Source organism: Halichoerus grypus, chromosome 14 (assembly GCF_964656455.1).
Source record: "Halichoerus grypus chromosome 14, mHalGry1.hap1.1, whole genome shotgun sequence".
Lineage (NCBI taxonomy): Eukaryota > Metazoa > Chordata > Mammalia > Carnivora > Phocidae > Halichoerus > Halichoerus grypus.
The window spans coordinates 63,327,838-63,341,828 of record NC_135725.1 but is presented as its reverse complement, the minus strand read 5'-3'; the positions used below and the strand labels follow the sequence as shown (position 1 = coordinate 63,341,828).

The 13,991-nt window shown below is 47.7% G+C and overlaps 1 protein-coding gene across 3 annotated transcripts in view; it reads right to left on the bottom strand.

Annotated features, from left to right (window-relative positions):
- NR4A3 (nuclear receptor subfamily 4 group A member 3) overlaps window positions 1-5,509 on the bottom strand; it is a 38,434-nt gene extending 32,925 nt beyond the window's left edge. Inside the window, exons 1-2 of one of the 3 annotated variants that reach the window (XM_036074140.2) lie at window positions 5,037-5,509; window positions 1,638-1,814 (exon numbers count right to left, since the gene is read on the bottom strand). The gene's annotated coding sequence lies outside the window, so the exon portion shown is untranslated. Of the gene's footprint in view, window positions 1-664; window positions 737-1,637; window positions 1,815-3,330; window positions 3,444-5,036 lie in introns of those variants that run through there. The other 2 variants (XM_078061513.1, XM_078061514.1) reach the window with 2 other exon arrangements.
- Between the last annotated feature and the right edge of the window lie 8,482 nt (window positions 5,510-13,991).

Here is a 13,991-nt window from a genome sequence, read left to right as displayed (position 1 = left end):
CATTTCTCCAAACACAGCTCACAGCCTACACAAACTGGACCCCTGTTGATGACTTCAGCCAGCTAGGTGGAGAGGTGGGAACATAGGCCCAGGAAATGGACTCGGGGGAGTTTGTGCCATCTGCAAAGAAAAAGATCAGCAGCTGCAACAAAACACCCACCAAACGTGCTCTCTGCCATATACAGTATATATATATATATTTCCCCCCCCCATTCTGACTAATAAAATATATCAGTGGCTGTTTTAAGACAACAGTTTACAGCTACTGTATTAGGTGAGTTAGCCTACAAATTTTCTTATGACAGAAGAATTAGTACCTCTGCAAAAGAAAGCAGTTTCTTAGTAGGTTCAGTTTCTCTTCCAGTTGACTATGTGAACTCCCAAAGGGACTAGTATCCCGGATGCTTATTATTGTTCAGAGAGGTTGAGAAGGATGAGAAGGCCTTGAGAATTATTGGATCTTGTGGCTGATTTTTTTTTATCCAATTATTTCCCTTTCTGTATGGCTAACTAGAAATGATAAAATGGGCAGTTTCTGGTGGTTGGTTTTTCTGAACCAGAGGAAAAGCAGATGCTTCACCTCTGTTTGGAGTCTATGGTATAGAAGTTGTGACTAATAAAAAAAAGTGAGTACTTCACATTTCCTTTGACATCTTTCTCTTACCCACATTTCCAAATCTGATTGAGTCATGCGTGTATGGGATGAAATCTTGACTTGAAAAAGGGTGATGAGGGCCTGTTGGAAGAAGCAGTGATAAGGAGAGGCCAGTTCAAGCCTTCATTTTCCAAGAAGGGCCTTAAAAACACTCACTAGTTTGAAGTTCAAGGATTACTTATCCTGCTGTCTTGTTGTTGGGCTGAAATGAAAGGCTAATGATTTAAAAGAAAGAACACTGCCCGATGTTCCATCTATTCTCCTTCCTTCAGCACTTCTACGATTTCTCCATTAGTCTTCTGTCATCTTTCCTTGGCAATCCCCATGCATTGCTCTTCTTTGTGTCTTTCTGAGGTTTCCAGCTAGAATATGAGTTTGCTTGGTACTAAGTTCTATTTATCTGCATATATAGATTACACAGTCCAGGCACCTGGTATCTCTTTAACACATGCATAAAGAGGTGTTACAAGCCAAACCTGCAATCCTTTCTTTTGCCCAATTCGAATTTACTCCTTGGTTTTCAGCTCAAATGCTTTTCCTCTTTTCCTCTGTCTGCGCTTTAATAATCCCAACCTCTGCATCAAATGATTTGGGTTTTATATACAAACATAAATGCTCTGTATTGCTCAAAGCGAGCCCATAACTTTTACATGCATAAACTGGATATAAAAGGACAGCAAAAATGAAGACATTAAAATGTATAAAAAGATTCCAATCTTTTGGTGTATGACATTTTTCTTAGGAAAAATATTTTTGAGAAATGCAACGCTTAATTTAATCTGGCTGCTCCACTAGGTAGCAACAGGGTGTGGTATCCAGAGGAGCTTCGTGCAAGGAAGCCACCTGTGCTGTGAAATGCGTGGCCAGCAGTCACTGTCCTGGCGCTGGGCAAGTTGAACAGCCTGCCTTCTGGGTGTGTGGCTCCCCCACCCCCACCTCTCCCAACTTGGGAGGGATAGGGAGGTCATGCCTTCAGACCTACCTGGAGGATATCTTGCGCGCTGAATGGTGGGGCTGTGGGTCTCTCCAGCGGAGGCTGAGAGGGTAGGAGGCGGGGACGTCCGGCGAGGCGAAGCGGTGGCAGTGCTGCTGCCTGGCTCCGCTGAGGGTCCAGGCTCAGGGCCGGGGCTTGCCGGACTGCGCTCTTCCGCAGTAGGCTCTGCAGGCACCGGGAGAGAGGAGAGAGCTCAAAGTGAGACCAGGCTGGTCGTCGTGGCCTGGGCTGGGCGTATTGGGAGAGGGTGGTTTGGTAGGGGGTCACTATGCATGCTACGTTAATTACAAAGAATTGTAAGGGCAAGGAAGCAGTTCTTAAGGTGAACGGGGTCCCTGGGCAAGAAGCGTCACATCGCCTTGGGGGGGAACCCCAGAAAGGTCGTTAGGCACCCACTGCGCTCACCGCTGTTTTGTGGCACCCAGACCTAGGCTAAAAATACGTGCATTCTTGACATCGCCCAGAAACTGATCTCTCTAGTCCCCACAATTGGTTCTGAGCTCGCCAAGTCAGGAAAGCCAAAGAAAGAGCACCTGAGGAAGAGTTTCGACCAATTCGAGAAGTCAGTGAGTGTGCACGAGCGTAAAATAGCCGTTTTCCAACTCCACTGCCCCCCCCCATACAGAATTTACACGTGCATAGGAAATGCACAAGGTCCGGAACGAATGCGTGAATGCCCCGAGGAATTAAGAAAGTCTGCGCTTTTCATTCTAAATGCTAATGGAGCTTCGCTTCTATTAGCCGCGAGTTTTGGGGGCCAGGGGTCAAGCAAACAAAAGGGCACAGTGGAAATAGGCCCGCGCTGGAAACAAGGGGACAAGGCAGTTGGAGTTCCAGGCTGGTGGGGTGGGCGGAGGGAGGCCCCCTGCACCCAGCAGGAGGTATCCCTGAGGGTGGGCGACTTCGAGGCTCGGAGCCATCCGGCGGCCCCGAAGGGGCACATTCCGGAGGACGCCGAGCGCGGCTCCGGGGCGAGCGTCTCTGCGCACAGCCTCAGCGAAACTTTGTAGCTGGAAGCGCAGCTCCGCGGGCCCTGGGGGAAAGGATCCACTGCCCCAAACTCTGGCCTACAGCGCCCCCTTTGTCTGGACCCATTCATATCTCGAGGGTTGGGAACGTGAAACCGAAAAAAAAAAACCAAAACACAACCCAAAAAACCCTCGGGGGTGCGCGGGCCGAGAGGGGCGTGTAAGTTTCGTCCCCCGCCACCCCTGAGCCAGCGGCTTGCCTGAAGGAAGAGAGGGGGGGTATCGGAACCCCCAGGTCCGGGAGGCCCTCGAAAGCCAGGAAACGGGGGATTCCCTTGCCACCCCCAGCCCCAGCCCTGCCCCACCGATCGTACGGAAATCTTGCGCTCGCTCTAGCGCAAGCACGGGCGGATCTTCCCACGGCTGTAGCACGAGCTTTCCGTCCGCCCAGAATTTTCAGTACGGGTCTCCAGCAACCTCCCACCACCTCCTGCAGTAGGTGCCCTCATTCCTGCCCTCCCCTGGGTCCTTTCGAACGTAGTCTTTCTCCGAGGATCGGCCTCTGACTCCGCTGGGCGAGGGTTGCGTCTCCTCAAGGAAAGGGCTCCCCTCGAGCGCCGCGCGTTCGCGGGGAAGAGCCACACCACGTTTCCTACAGCGAAGCCAAGAGCCCCACGCCCCCGCGCCCCCCGCCCACTCCCATGGCCGGTTACCTAGGCAAAGCCTCCGCGCCTGGAAACACGTTCCGCCGCTCCGGCTCGCGGCCGCCGGGGCCGGGAGCACTGAGCCTAGGGTTGTAAATTAGGTAGAAATAACTACCTCTGTCAAAGCTCCTTTCTTTCTCGTGGGCAGACGAAAGGAACACCCCCATGTTCCCCTCCCCGTGGTGAAGTGTGTGGAGGAAACCGTGAAACGCACCATTGTGACCGGGGCTCCTCCGCGGAGTTTCCAACCCTGGGGAGCGGGGGCGGAGGTTGGGCGGGGGCAGTAGGAGTGGAAGAGAGACCGACAGAAAGGGAAAGACAGAGATTCTCAGAAAGACCGAGGGAGAGGAGACAAACCGCGGGGGAGAATTTCTGCGAGCGCGCGGTCGCAAGGAAGGGAGTGGGTGGGTGCGGGGCGGGAGGGAGCCGGTGTGGAGGTGGCCTGGCCTGAGGAGTCTGGTATTCACATTAGGAGCACCTTATACAGGTAAGATAACTCGAATGAACTCTAACTTCATTCATTGTGCCCAGTAGCCGCGTTGGGCAGCTTTTTCTTTCCTCAACTCAGTTCTGTAAAATATTTCTCTGTCGTGGGAATAGAGGACTCAGGACGGATTTACCATTAACCTCTCTCCTGGCACCCTAAGGCTCTGGGATAACAGCCCGACATTTCTGATTACCAAACTCCTTGCAGCTCTTCCCTCTGAAGAATCCGGAGGCATAAATAAAAGGCAATCTCCAGGAACGTTCTTTAGAATTAAGGGACAAATGCTTTCTCTCTTAGTACTGACCCAAGGTTCCAACGGGTTCGAGAGGTGCCTTTGGTAGTCAATCTCCGCAGGCTGCGCTCTCATAACCGCTCTCCCCTCACCACTGAGAACTTTCATTTATTTCTATTAAGAGTAAAACACTCAGAGCAACTTCTCCAAAAGCGCGAGTTCTGTCAGTTAAGAGTAAAACATTCCCACACCAAGCCAAGGCCCGAAGGAAAGGAACACCATCCCCACGCGTGTCCGGGCTCGGGAGTCGGCAATTACACCCGATTACCTCTGAAGGGAAAAGTGTACACGGGCAAGTAGGCTACGCCAGGCAGACGTGCCTAGTGGAGCCCCAGGCTCATTTCAATACAATAAGCCACATTCCTACAATTACACCCTCTTTCCAGAGATCGCCGGAGAGACTTTGCAAACTCCAACCACTGCTGCCCATGCCCCTTCCCTCCCAAGCTTCCTCCGAGTCAACCAGCTGGAAGTCACCATTAGGTATATTAACTTGGACCCACCGGAGCCCCTATTTTCAATCCTAGTTAAAAGGCAGGAAAATTACTGCCGTTCATCACCGGAGCTGCAACTCCCTGCCGCTGCTGCCGCCGCCGCCGCCGAGAGCATCATTACCATGACAACTAGAGCCGAAATACCCTGAATTACATCGCTGGAGCTGCTACTGAACAAATCCCGGTCCTCCTCTTTGTTAGAGGCTTTTCGCCTCTTCGGGTGGGGGGAGGAATCCCACGAGCTCCAGAGATCCCCGCGGGCCCGCTACAGGGGAAAAGTTTCAGATCAGAACCCACCGGGCCGCTCGGCGAGCAAAGCCAGAGCGAGGAGGCGAGGGGGAAAAAAACCCACACTCAAAGTTGTCAATTTCAGGAGCGACGCTTCCCAGCGCGCCAACTTTTTAGCAAGTCCCCCAATTAACTGGGCGAATCTCATACGTACTTGAGTGCTGTGGCGGTTCCGTCTTTAGAGCGAGTTTCTAGAGAGCTGCCCCGAAATCGGTACTGGGGGAGAGTCACAGCTGCTGTCCCGGAAGGGCTGCTGTGTACAAGCCCAGCGGCTCCCAGAGGTGGCGAGCGTCTGGCAGGGGATGCTGCGATCCCGACTCATGGGAGAGTGCCGGCGAGGGGTTCCGCAGGCGTCCTGGCTCCGGCCGCGACCAGGGGGGAGGATGCCGCCGCAGTTCCCACCTCCAAGGCCACCGCCGGCGCTGTCAGCGTTGCAAAGTGAGTCCGGGAGGGGCGTCCGGCTGCCGCGCGGCTCTGCACCGGCGAGGGCGCAGGGCGAGAGGGGTGTGAGCGCGCGGGAGAGAGTGGAGTGTGTGTGCGGAGCTTGTGTGCGCGCGTGTCTGTGTGTGCGAGTGAGGGAGCGGGTGTGAGCTTGTCTGTGTGTGGGGAGCGGAGGAGGAGCAGGAGCTGGAGGGGTGGGGGGCGGGAGGCAGGAGACTCCGCTCTCCCGGCAGCGCGTTCGCTCGCTCTCTCGGCACGTCATTTATGCCACAGGAGCCCTAGCGGCCTCTCCATAGAGTGCCTGGAATGCGAGACGTCAATGTGACGCCATGGGACGCTACGTCACCCTCCTCCTCCCTCCCCTGGCCTAGCCGGTTCCGCGTGTGCGAGGGAGGGTATGTGTGTGTGTGTGCATGTGCGCGCGCGCGCGTTCCCCGACCATTCTCAGGGCTGCACAATGGAAACTGCGCGGCGCGGCCAGCCCTGGCAGGGGGGCCTTTTGAACCCGCGCCGCCAACCCCTTTGCAGCGGCGCAGCTCGCCAGGGCGCGAGTCGGCTAGAGGGTGCAACGGCCCGCCGGCGGGTCAGGCGGGACCGCCCAGCTGTCAGGCTCGGGTGGAGTAGAGTTGGAGGAGTGCGGCTGGCGCGACTCCGAGGCTGCCCCGAGGCATGGAGCCAGGGAGAGGGGGTAAGGGAGAGGACAGCTCTTCCGAAAGGGAAGGCTACGCCAGCCAGCTTCTCCGAGTGACCTGGCAGCGTGTGCAGGAGTCAGGCACCCGCCCGAAGACTCCCTGAGGTGCAGCTGCGCTTTCCTCAAGCAACAGTTCCAAAGCTGTTTAAGCCTCGCTGGCCCTCAGCCTCTAGGCTAATCCATCTCCTCCTCGCATCATTTGCTGAGTGCGTGTTTCGCACTGGGATGCAGATGGCTCCAGGAAGATAAGGTCTTATTTCATTATACTAAGGTGTGGATATCCTAACTGGACCCACTATAACCCAACTGAGTGCACATCCATCATCCACGTGCGCGCTGCAGCAGAAACTACTTACTGTGTGTAAAACAAACACACACGTGTTGAACAGCTGAGCGGGTCTGACTGTTGCAAATCATTCCCCCTTCCCCCCCCCCCGCAGAAATGGAAATCTCAGCTCGCACTTTCACTTTTTGATGGTTGCCCCCCCCAATCTGCCAAATTAAATATTTCGAAATCAATCAACAGGATTTATTAGTCCCTCGCCATGGGATTTGCTCTGGTCTTCTGGGACACATTTGTCATGAAATGGTGTGCTGAAAGCCTGGGCGACTGTGTGAGGGAGAGCAGTTTCTTCCTGGAAATGATGAATTTAAGTGTGAATTTCTTGCTGCAAACAAAAACAAAAATTTATCAAAGTTAAAGTCTTCTAGTTCCAAAGTGCAGCTGAGTGAAAGCAACCTCTTCGAGACAGGAATTTTTGAGGAGAAAATATTTGAGTGCAACCACGCAGACAGGCATGGTCTCCATGTAGTCCGCTTAAATCAGATGTGACATTCTATTTCTTTGACATGTCCCAATGTTTGCGTGTGTCTGTGTGTGTGTGTGTGTGTGTGTGGCGCAGTGGGGGGAGGATCCCATTGTCGACAGCACACAGTTCAGAATCGAAGGTTCGAGTTAGCACCAGACACTTGAAAACAATAATATTATATATACGACAGGTATATTTCTTCGATTCCACTTCCACTCAGACAGGGTGGTGTGGAGAAGACCATGGGAGGATGCTCCGAAAATTGACCCCGCAGAGGGAACGGAGCCTCTGCACTGCTGCGGGTTCCAATCCAGTCTCGGAAGGAAGGAGGGCGCTGCTCCATTGTATCCATTCAAAGACTGGGGGGTGGGGGGAGCAGGACCTGGAGCCGCGCGGCGCTGACGCACAGGAGGCGCGTGATTGACGCAGGCGATGTTACTAAATTCGGCGGTTGGCCGGGCCCCGCCGCCGGCGCGCGCCGCAGATAACGGAGTAGGTTCCCCTCGGTCACCCCCGCCCCTTCTCCATTCAGTGCTGCGCGGGGCGGGGCGGGGCGGGGCGGAGCGGAGCGCGCGGGGCGGGGCGGGGCGCTGGGGGCGGGGCGGAGTGCGCGCGGCCGCGTCGGGATCCGGCCGAACCAAATATAGTCGAGCCTGGATATTTTTAGCCGGGCCTCGGGTGCGAGCCCGCCGCGTGAGGGGGCACCCTGACCCCGCCAGGAGGGCGGAGGGGGCGGGGGCGGAGTCGCCATCTTGGACCCGGCTCGACCCCGTCTAGTGGCCGGCGGCGCTGGGCCAGGCTCTGCGCAGGGGGTCGGGGTGAGTGGGTGTGAGCCTTGGGAGAGAGGGGGTGCGGGCTGTGACGGGAGAAGAGGGCGAGGCGCGGGCGAGGGAGCGGGGCGCGCGGCCCGCGGGGCGTGCGTGTGTCGGACGGCGAAAGCCGTCTGCCAACTTGCTGGGCAGTTCTGCCACCCGGCGGCCCGGCCAGCCCCGAGTCGCGTGGGGGCGGAGCCGCCCGCGGCCACCACTTCCTGAGAGCCGGGGATACCCCTCCCGGACGTCACGGAGGAGCCGAGGCGGCGGTGGCGGCCCGGGGCTCATCCTGCACTTGCATCACGGGTGCAGCAGCAGCTGCTCTGCTCCTTTGTGGCTTTTTCCCCTGTTGAGTAACTGCTTTGTTAACTGAAAATACCATGACGGGCCAGTGTGATCACCAGCTCAAGACCTCAAAGAAAGTGAAGCTGTCAGGCAAGAAGAGGGAGACTCCCCTACCCGGCTGCGATGGTATCTGGTGGGTGGGTGTGTAGAGAAGCACTTGACAGTTTCCACGTATTACTTCTTGCCTAATTTTTCACCCCCAAGAAGGTTTAAAAATACTTTTATTTCCATGCTGTAAAAATTTCATGTGTTCTGCACCCCACCCATTCCCTCTTCAATTTGAAATCTCACGCAGAACTGGAATCATTGTAAAGCAGGAACCCTAAAATTAGGTACAGTTTTTAGGAAACAGGACATCTTTTAATGAATTTATTGAATAAACTCCATTTTCTAAATGTTAATATAAAAGGTCCTTGCCCACTCAACGTAGTTGTAAAGCTACTAAGTTTGTTCATATGAATTGGGCTCCTCCAGTGACAGTTTTAAACCTGTATGCTTGTTTACCTTAAAAAGAAAATCCATCCCTGGCCAAATATCTCCAGGTAAAAGCATTTCTTTCTTTGAGTGGATGTGTCTTTCTGGACGTCTGTATTGGTTGATTCTGTGCTTTTCCCCCACCCCTTGCCTCGTTTACATCCTTTCCTTCCTGAATATCAGGTCACCAATCTTCGTTCCTTGACTGCTGTTGGGCTGAGGGCTGTTGTCTGATTGCACTGAGCCAATCAGCTGGCTTAGTGCTCTTCTGGGTAGGAAGCTGGACTGACTGTTACAGAGGTTCCAGTAGTCACTGATAAGTGGCAACATTTTTGCACTCAAATGGAAAGTCATGGAAGCAGAGACAAGGCTCTCTTGCAATCTGGGACCCTATCCTCTCCTTAATCCTAGGTCCCTAAACCTATGCAATTCCTCAAAATGAATCATTCTCTTTTCTTTTTCAAATTACTCTCTATTGTTCTATACCTTTTCATAAGTTTTGTTTACTAGAAATCACACATAATAGTCTGTAAGGTATATGTAATATGACTTTCAGTAATCTAAATTACCTTTTTGATGACTATTTTGGATTAAATGAAACTTAGTACTTTATAATGAATGTTCTTCTTTTGGGAAATCAAATAGAATAAGACTACCTTAATCTGTGAAATGTTGAAAACTTACCTGGTTTGGTCATTTTTCTACAAGAGGGACATTCACGTGTGGCCTAGTTTACACACACAAAGCAAAGAAAGCAGTTAGTTTCTGTTTTCATGATACTTATGGCAGCCAATCTGTTAAAAACTCTCTATGAAGTAACTATTATAAATTCACTGGATCATAAATAACCTTTCATTTTGTTTCAGTTTCGTAGGTGTAGTCTGCAAGAAAAGTGCTCTTTCTCTTGGAAAATAAAATATGAAATTTGGGGGGAAATTTATTGTGTGTGATACAAAACAATTGCTTTAACAAAGCGTGATTTTAAAAATTGCTTTAAATGCTCTTCTGATTAAGCAATGACATATAATGTTGATTTTGCTAATACACAAAGAATGAGGATGAGTCTTATTAATGCGAAGATTGGGTAAAGAAAGGTGAAATAAAAATCCAAGCCAAAAGTTGTTACCTAAGGTGAAAATAGGAAGGGAAAATGAAAGAATTGTGTGATTGCAAGTCTCTAGAATCACTGTAGAAGTTCTATGTTATATATGCATATATATGTGCATATATAAAAAATATAGAAAATATAAATATATAAAATTTGGTAACTGCAGCTGACGTTGACTTACAAACTGAAGTGTTCTGGGCTCAGGAACATGGGACTACTGTAGTAATTTTCTGTCTGATCTGCCTGCATACCATGTCTTCCATATCAATTCTATTGTTGCTCAGAAGTCTTCAGCAGCTGGATATTGTCTTCAAAGTAAAACCCGAAAGTCTCCACATCCTGGCTTCTTTACTTCCACAGAATTTCCCCATTCTAGTCAAACTGTTATCTTTACTGTTCTTCAAACATCTTTTCACCCTCCCACATTTGTTCATAGTTTTCCTTTGTATGACATTCCCTTCTTCCCCTTCTTCCTGCTTATTGAAATCTTATCTTTCCTGTAAAACTAGCTCAAGAAACGAACTTGGATTATGCTTTAGTCTTTTATAGAGTTCTTATTTTACTGCTTTCTTTTTCTGCTTTAGTGTCCATAGTTTATTCCCCTGTCAAAGTATAAGCTTCAGAAACATGCTTCACATATCTTTGAAATTTCGGTGGCACTTAAGTTTAACATGGATAGTAAATATCCATAAAATATTTCCCCCTTCTAAATTTGAATATAAATAGAGAGCAGCCATAATATAAGTAACAAATTATATGGATTAGGAGATTCTTGGCATGAATGGATGTAAATGAGATCATATGTCAGTTGTTTTCTTTAACTTCAACTTTTGACTCTCCTGATTGAAGATACCTTGTCAAGGTACCTGCCACAAGCCCAGACAGTTGCATGGTGATACAAGGAAATTGCAGTTTGGCTTGTACCTCTGCGTAGGAAGATTTGCTTTGATTTTTTTTTCCTGACTGACTTTGGTTTGATTCTTATTCTACCCTCTTCTCCCTCTATCTGCACTTTCTCTTACGCTGCTTTTTCTCAGTGATGAACTAGATGCTGTAGGCTAGGAAATGTAATGTCATTCTTCTTTTTTTTTTTTTTTTAAAGATTTTATTTATTTATTTGACAGAGAGAGACACAGTGAGAGAGGGAACATAAGCAGGGGGAGTGGGAGAGGGAGAAGCAGGCTTCCCGCTGAGCAGGGAGCCTGACACGGGGCTCGATCCCAGGACCCTGGGATCATGACCTGAACAAAAGTCAGATGCTTAATGACTGAGCCACCCAGGCGCCCTGTCATTCTTCTTTTGGAAAAATTTCTTAAGGTTTAGAAAACTGAGAACTCTAACATCTGTGTATAATGAATTAAATATAAAAATTTCTTAATTTCCTACCTTTTCCAAAATATATTTAACTAGATTTGTATGGCACTATATATATGCCGAAGTAAATTAGGCAAGGAGATTTTGGAATTAACATTTGTTGGAAGTTTTAGAGAGAGGCCCATGTGACAGAATATTAAAATTTACTTTAAAAGGAAGAAGCAATATAATAGATCAGGGAAGACTTTCTGTGTTATGGAAGATTTTAGAAAGAGTATAAACTGACAAAGATTATTTAATAGTATAAGTGCTGATAATATTTTAAAATCTCATTAATTTTTTTTTTTTCCATTAGTAAATAACAGGTTTGCAGTGTGGTTAAAAAGAGTTTATTTATTAGTCATGTTTTCCCCAGTTGCTGGTAAACTCTGGAAGACCACAGTGATTTGGGGGAGAAAAGTTACTACTCCTGTGTGATCAATCAATTCAGGATACCATGTATACCTATAAAATAAGATCTTCATTTTAGGTAGAAATGATAGATGAAGTTAATATTTCTTTCCAACTATAACCACATAACCCTTTTTCTTATTACCCAACTCTGAAAAAAAAATGATTTCCTCACATGTACTTCAGTTGCTTCAGCATATTCTCCGAGAGTGAGATGCTGTATTTCACAGAGAGCATTAGATTGCTTCTCAGAGGCCTGGGTCTGGCTTTGCTGCCATGAAGCTGCCCAACTTTGGGTAAGTTTATTAAGCTTTTTTGGGAGCCTTAATATTATTATGTATAAAATGACATTGCTGGGCTCACTATATGACCTTTCAGGATCTTTTAGGTTCTTTTTTTTTTTTTAATTTTTAAATTAAAATTTTTTTTTTTAAGATTTTGTTTATTTATTTGACACAGAGAGAGCGAGAGAGGGAACACAAGCAGGGGAAGTGGGAGAGGGAGAAACAGGCTTTCCGCCGAGCAGGGAGCCCGATGCGGGGCTCGATCCCAGGACCCTGAGATCATGACCTGATCCGAAGGCAGACACTTAATGACTGAGCCACCCAGGCGCCCCTCTTTTAGGTTCTAAAGTTGAATGCGTTTTTAGGCCAGTTAAGTATTGCGAATCATGAGCCAGCTCTGGTCTGGTCTCCTGTCACTACCTGATTGCTGTAGTCAGTAGGCTCAATAACTTTTGTATATAATGTGTGTTCATAATAGTAATATTCTCAGAGATGAACTAGATGCTGTAGGCTATTCAACTGCTTTGGCCTGCTTGATAATAGCCATTGAGTGGGATCTTGGTAGCCTGAGAGAGTTAATGTACTGCTAGAATCACAGCCTTCTCTTATCCATAAAGTAGAAACAAGCAGAAACCTGGATAGTCCAAAAGTCATTTTATATTTAGCTATGGAGTTTGTTTTTGTACATTCATTTGAATATGGATGAGTAGCAAATTGACTTCATACAAATTAATAAACTTCCATTGGAATGGATAGTGTTGTTTGTTTCAGTTCTTTTCTGATCTTCACTGCATGCTAGGCACAAACCATTTCTTCTTAGAAGTAGCAGCCAAGGAATAACTGTCCTTTTCACTTTTTTGTGGAGAATGACTGGTGTTGGTGGGGTTGTAAGTCTTTCTATCTCTTTGTAGAGTGTAAGTAGATAGGGTGAAATATTAAGAAGGCTGGTCAAAAGGAAAGTACCAAGTAGGTATTAGGCTGAAAAAATATTAGCACATCAGGCAGAAAGAATACAATAAATTCTGTTTGCAAACTTGTTACATTTGCAGTTGGATATATCTTTATGGATAAATAAGAGCCGACTTCATAGGCTTTGAGAAATACCTGCATTTTAACACATTGCAGGTTTATGTATTATCTGAGGTTTGGAAAGTAAAAACATGGTTTGCCCATTAATTTAGAGCTATTTTTTAAATGCCTGTTCTACATATTTAGGTATCTGGTTTCCTGCTTAGATCATGTAATTAGTAACTGATTCTGATTTTTTTACCATAATACATTTTCCAGTATTTATTCCGCATGTTTATAGTTCACTACTGGAAAAATTCCTCCCTGACATCTGTTCTGAATTAGTTCTGTTTTCCAGTTATGTTTTCCTGTTTTATTGATTGTAGTGATGAGAATAGAAAGCTGTATTTTAAAAATTTATCCTATTGAAGTTTAGTAAAATTGAAACAAACTTCCTCAATATTTCTAATTTCTGAGAATGATTGTCTTATTTTATTTTATTTTTTAAAGATTTTATTGATTTATGAGAGAGAGAGAGAATGAGCAGTGGGGAGGGGCAGAGGGAGAGGGAGAAGCAGGCTCCCCGCTGAGCAGAGAGCCCAATGTGGGGCTCGATCCCAGGACCCCAAGATCACAACCTGAGCTGAAGGCAGACGCTTAACTGACTGAGCCACCCAGGTGCCCCGATTGTCTTATTTTAAATTCACATGTTAAGTCACTATTTTCACTCTTTTAAGACAATAGAATAAGTTGGATAAAAATTGAAATCCATTTACCACAGTTTCATAGCATTTTATAGCTGTCAGTTGACTTTTTAGTGACTTTTTCATATTTCAGAAAATTTTTTAAGAGAAGCTTCTATTATCTCAAAATCTGTTAAAATATCTTTTTAAAAATTATCTCCGAGATACTTATTTTGGGGGAATGAATTTATTGAGCACTTAGAGCAGTTCTTGGCACAGAGTAGGTGCTCTGTAAACATTTGATGAATGAATGAAAGCAGTTTTCAGGAATTTTATTCAAAACATTCTGTTTTCTTTATCCTAACCACCTTGTGGCCTTAACTAGCTTTTAACTAGAAAACTCTGAGAGAGTTTTCCTTGGAGTTTAGGCGTAAGAGAGCAGCAGAGGAGCCCTGCTGCCCATCGCTGTGCCGCTGCCCCTGCACTGCCCTGGCTCACCGTGGCAGCTAGTCAACAGAGACTTCCAGTTGCCCAGATTGAGGACCGTACGCCCTGAGTTCTACCACTCTGTGACATGCATTTGAACTAAGAACCAATTCAGTACCCTAAGAAATTGTACCACCTTTTGATGTCAACTACCCCTAAGAATTAATCTCTGGCTTGCCTATTTTGATGTGTCTCTTTTACTAT